Source organism: Ursus arctos, unplaced genomic scaffold (assembly GCF_023065955.2).
Source record: "Ursus arctos isolate Adak ecotype North America unplaced genomic scaffold, UrsArc2.0 scaffold_3, whole genome shotgun sequence".
In the NCBI taxonomy this organism is placed as follows: domain Eukaryota; kingdom Metazoa; phylum Chordata; class Mammalia; order Carnivora; family Ursidae; genus Ursus; species Ursus arctos.
The window spans coordinates 64616015-64622168 of record NW_026622985.1 but is presented as its reverse complement, the minus strand read 5'-3'; the positions used below and the strand labels follow the sequence as shown (position 1 = coordinate 64622168).

The 6154-nt window shown below is 35.8% G+C and overlaps 1 pseudogene; it reads right to left on the bottom strand.

Moving 5' to 3' along the window:
* Positions 1 to 1696: 1696 nt before the first annotated feature.
* Positions 1697 to 2439, bottom strand: LOC123001868 (V-type proton ATPase subunit E 1-like; annotated as a pseudogene).
* Between the last annotated feature and the right edge of the window lie 3715 nt (positions 2440 to 6154).

Sequence of the window (6154 nt, the reverse complement as noted above, 5' to 3'; positions counted from 1 at the left end):
GATATCTTATAATAAACCAATATCTTAGAACAAATATACATGCAATTCTCTCTACATCTACCTCTATATCTATCATCTATCTATCTATCCATCCATCCATCCATCCATCCATCCATCTACCTCCTACCTACCTACCAACCTACCTGCCTGCCTTGTTGGTTCTGTTTCTTTGAAGATCCCTGATTAATGCATTTAGTGTCACTGAAAATTTTAAAAAATACATGATGGGTTGTAAAATGGATTATATAACTGAAAGTCCATTATTTGTTTTCTTCTAGTCCTTAGTAGAACAATAAAATTTCATGGGGTTCTTTCTCCCTTCTGTAACTTTAATCTTACTTAAAAAAAAAGAAATCTAGATGAAATATGATGAGTCCAAAACTTAACATAAAAACTATATAAAAGCACCCAAGGAAAAGAAGGCAAATGTGTTGTGCCCATGTGGAGGGAATATAAGAGTAAAAAGGGAAATTTTAATATCAGTGAAAATACATTATAAAATAAAAAGATAAAGATGAAAATAGCTTGTTTGCTAGAAAAAAGAAACAATTCAAGTAGATATAATAATTACAAATATAAATGCGACTAGCATTACAGGCATGAGCTATTTAAATATACTAATGAAAATACAGAAATAGGCAAATCAACATTAATTGGAGATTTCATGCATCTGAAAAACTAGGAGGTCAAGTAAAAAAAATCTCTACAGATTTCAATAACATAAAAGGAAGGCTCCTGAATTATTAACCTTTTTTCCTCAGTTCTGTAGAACTACGGGCAGTAAGAGTATACAACTGTTTTTTTTCCATACTGAAACTCTTTGGGTTTCCATGGGAAATGCTCTGGTATATCTATATAGGTTTTAAGAACATCTTTATAGTTTTTTAGATGAAATCTTGAATCTACACAACCACTCACATAAAATAGACCCTGACGTGTGTACATATTACAGATATAATTTGGTCATTCATTAAATTCTACTGTACCACCTAAGGCAAGTTCATATCAACATTCCGAGTACACAACTATGTATACGAAATAATTGCAAAATGGAAAGAACATTTTTCTTCTTATGACTGTTTGACTTAGTGACAGAAAACATCAAAATAATATTAGCTAAAAATAAATGCTTCCTTTCCTCATGCATAAACACAGGCAGAAAGCTGTTGGTGTGTGTACTCTACAATCATCAGTAAGAGAGATGTAGAGGCTTTTTCACACCATTTTTGTCCATGTAAACCTTTTGTTTTAATAAAGCATATTCATGGCTTAGACTTTAAATCATATTTACAGATGAGGAACACTTCTAGGTTCAAACAGGTGAACAGTGAAGCTACTACTGCTGGCAGGAATGCACGACCCCCCCCCCATGCATTTTAAGCCTAAAGGGCAAAGACTTAATATCCAAGAACACCATACACATCACCCTCTAGACTGAAGAACTGAAACCAGAGAATGAGAAGAGAGTTGGTGAAGTTCATGTAACCATCATCTGATACCTTCACCTTCTTGCTACAGAAGCCAATGAAAGCTATGCTAATTTTAGATAAACTAGAAGGAGGTTTCCTGATCCTATTAAGTGAAACTTTCTCTCATTGTTAACAATTAGGCCAAGGGCATTAGCTACAGAAGGGTATCCTTGGACAGATACAGAATATTAGAACAGCGAAGAGGAAGCCGCACGGATACATTGTCTCTTCAAATATCAGGAACTTCTACATCAGAGCAGTAGAGCACTGGATCAAGTCCATCTCTGCCAGAGGCTTAGTCCAAAAACCTCCTGTTGGCATTTGTAGCAAATAAGGCCCCCTGTACTTCCGGCAGCATCTGCTGGACTATGCAACCTAGCTGGCTTTCTAGAGTACTGGAAACTTGTATTTTATGATCTCCATTATGGATCTCAAATCCACCACTACCTCCTCAGGCAGGTAGTCCTCCTGATCAATTTGGACGTCAACATCTTTTTTGGTGGCAATTTTGTACACAGAAATCACTTTTGGCACTGCAGTCTTTACCAGAGGGAAATCCTGCACCCTAAAATGTACAATTATTCGGGGCTCCAACAGTTGGTACAAACTCTGGAAGACCAGTCCATCCACCAGCACTGGGTACCTGGTTGTGTCTTATCACTTTGCTGAGCCTGTTTCACTCCGTTTAGTAGATCTGTGATAAAGTCATCTCTCACTCTGAGGACTCTGGGCTTTGCTTGATTCATCAGATTGGACATCTGAGTTTTCTTCTGCTGTTCAATCTGCTTTTCTTTCTTCTCATAGTATTCCATAATCTTTGGTCTTTGGGTTTACCCAAGATGACCTTTCTCAATACTGAACTCTTCTCTGCCTTTGCATCTATTTCTTTGGCTTTCTCGTTGGCTTCTTGTTCCATAAAAGCCATCGTATGCTTCATCTGCTTTTGCACATCAGCATCGCTGAGGGCCATGGTGAAGGCGATGCTAGGCCAGAGGGCAACTGGCTCCAGCTTAGGTTTGAAAGGGGCAGTGGAAGGAAGGGGAAAGGAAAACACAATGCAGGTTTTGGCTTCCTTTGCTTTATAACTCCGGCTTCTGGTTTCTCTCAGACAATTTTTGAATCATGGTTTCCATCTCATAGTCCAAGATCACTACTCCAGCTCAAACTATCACATCTGCATGCCAGGCAGAAGGAAGGAGAAAAAAATACTGGGAAAGGACATTTCTCCTTTCTTTAAGTACATCTTCTGGAAGTTAAACACACCTTTTCTTCCACATGAATTCCACTGCTCACAGTAGTCAAAACAGCAAATCTAGCCACAAAGGAAGCCTGGAAATACAAGTCCTATGTTGCACAATTGTACACATAGGAATCACTGGGAAGATCAATTGCTGAAGAAAAAGGAAAGAAAATGTAAAGGGGAAAATTATCTGCCTTAGGAGTTTATTTGACTATGAGAATTTGGATCATCTTCTTGTCTGGATAACTTCACCAGAAAAATTCATTAAAAATATTTTGAACATTAAAAACAGACCCTGATAAAAGTAGTACTAAAATTCCTTTGTGTATTTCCAAACTGGATGGTAGTGCTAAATAGATAAACTTCATTTCCCCTTATTTTGCTGACATTTCCTAATAACCCTATGCATTCAGAATAAATATTTTGAAGATCACTTTAGATGGCTTTTTGAATCAAAAGGGATGAGTTTTTCAGGAATTCTAAGCATCTGACAGCATTAGAGAAGGGAGTTAATATCTTTGTCTTATTCAACAACATACACATGTGATTCTTAACACTGTGTAATAACAAACAAACAAAAAAACAAGAATAGCCCATTTTGGATATTATTCTTTTTCTTAATCTAAGCACATTAAATGGAATATCTCACTTATTATTGACTGGTCATAAATAATTACATTCTTCTTATTTAGGTACATACTTTCAGGTACTTGATTTTTTAGCTTGAATAAATTTATTTTTATTTATATGAAATTGATTTCATTTTTATTTTATTTTAAATGTAGTAATAGTGTTTTATATTTTTTACAAATACCTTTTTATTTAGTAAATTAATTTCATGGTCCGTTTTCAGTAGTGACATATTTCCTTTTAAAATAAATTGATACAGGGGCGCCTGGGTGGCACAGCGGTTAAGCATCTGCCTTCGGCTCAGGGCGTGATCCCGGCGTTATGGGATCCGCTATGAGCCTGCTTCTTCCTCTCCCACTCCCCCTGCTTGCATTATCTCTCTCGCTGGCTGTCTCTATCTCTGTCGAATAAATAAATAAAATCTTTAAAAAAAATAAATAAATTGATATGTTCCTTCCCCTATTGTCCTCCGTGCTATTCCTTATGTTCCACATATGAGTGAAACCATATGATTATTGCCTTTCTCTGCTTGACTAATTTCACTCAACATAATCCCCTCTAGTTCCATTCATGTTGATGCAAATGGTAGGTATTCATCCTTTCTGATGGCTGAGTAATATTCCATTGTGTATATGTACCACATCTTCTTTATCCATTCATCTGTTGAAAGCCACCTCGGCTCCTTCCACAGTTTGGCTATTGTGGACATTGCTGCTATGAACATTGGGGTACAGGTGCCCCTTCTTTTCACTACATTTGTATCTTTGGGGTAAATACCCAGTGGTACAATTGCTGAGTTGTAGAGTAGCTCTATTTTTAACATCTTGAGGAACCTCCATACTGTTTTCCAGAGTGGCTGTACCAATCTGCATTCCCACCAACAGTGTAAGAGGGTTCCACTTTCTCCACATCCTCGCCAACATTTGTTGTTTTCTGCCTTGTTAATTTTTGCCATTCTAACGGGTGTAAAGCGGTATCTCTTTGTGGTTTTGATTTGTATTTCCCTGATGGCTAGTGATGTTGAACATTTTTTCATGTGTCTGTTAGTCTTTTGTACGTCTTCTTTGGAGAAGTGTCTGCTCATATCTTCTGCCCATTTTTTGACTGGATTATTTGTTTTTGGGTGTTGAGTTTGAGAAATTCTTTATATATCTTGGATATCAGCCCTTTATCTGAAATGTCATTTGAAAAATCTTCTGCCATTCCGTGGGTTGTCTCTTAGTTTTGTTGACTGTTCCTTTGCTGTGCAGAAGCTTTTTATCTTGATGAAGTCCCAAAAGTTCATTTTTGCCTTTGTTTCTCTTGCCTTTGGAGATGTGTCATGAAAGAAGTTGCTGTGGCCAATGTCGGAGAGGTTACTACCTATGCTCTCCTCTAGGATTGTGATGGATTCTTGTCTCACATTGAGGTCTTTCACCCATTTGAGTTTATCTTTGTGTGTAGTATAAGAGAATGGTCAGTTTCATTCTTCTGTATGTAGCTGTCCAATTTTCCCAGCACCATTTATTGTTACACACAACTAATGAATCATTGAACACTATATCAAAAACTAATGATGTACTGTATTGTGGCTAACTTAATGTAATAAAATAAATAATAAATAGATAAATAAATAAATAAATAAATAAATAAATAAATAAATTCATATAAATAAATAGAGCCATTTTAAATATATTAAGCACAGGTGGTAGTTGGACATGGCAAAAATGTGAATGTGGTAAATAAATGACTGACAGTTAAACAACACAGAGAAAATGTACTTATTATATCCTTCAAGTAATGTTTCATATATATAATGTTTCAATATATAAATAGCTCTCAACCAGAGATTGATGGGAATTGTGCATAAATGTCTCAGTGCCCTTCCTCTTTTGTTGAGATAATTTTGAGGCCCAGAGTCTTCCTGTAGTAATGAACTCCAGCTACCCATCAGGATGGATAGCTGGCCTAGCCACACTCCCAATACTGGCTGCCATCTTTTCCCTGGTCCCCCTCCTCCATTTTCCAGCAACTCTCAAAAATGACCAGTTAAACTTTGGGTGGTTATTAATATGCAGTAAGTTTGAGGTTTTTTTTTTTTTTTTTTTTTTTTTTTTAGTTTGAGATATTTTTGAAGCACACTTTCTCAATGTTCCATGTTTAAGGCAGAAACATGCCTTGATAGCCAATGAACTGTGAAGAAATTTGTACAGAATAATGAAGCACCTAATATCTACAGAAGACTACCTACCTCCACACAGAGTTGATATGGAAAGTGCCAGAGCGTCAGTATTAATAACTAATAATGAATCATGACTCATGAATTATAATAAAATATTCATTTACCTTCTAACTTTTAGCAAAATAACTTTGATTCCCTAGAAAATATACTTATTGCAAGAGGTATGACCCTAGGTAGTAAGTGTACTTTTGATGGTATAAATCCTGTATCGGCCATCATTCCACAACTAATTTGTAATGGATGTATCTTACTAACATTTCTGGGTCTGTTGGTAAAATCAATAGTAACCAAGAAAATTTCTACTTTACTTACCGTACACTGAATAATAAAAATGTTTTAGTTATTAATATTCATAAAAATTCACAACTTAATGATATATCAGCACAACACATGTAAACATTCCCCACATTAGCTTACATTTCTCAAACTGTTTTTGTTTTGTTTTTTGAGTGGTATATTTTAGTATATTACAGTTCTGGTGGAAAAGTGATAAAGGGATCCAAACCACAACATGTTAGGAATAACTAAAATACTGTATTACTACAGAACAATAATAACACCTGGTGCCTATGAACACATCTTCAGTTGCCTAGT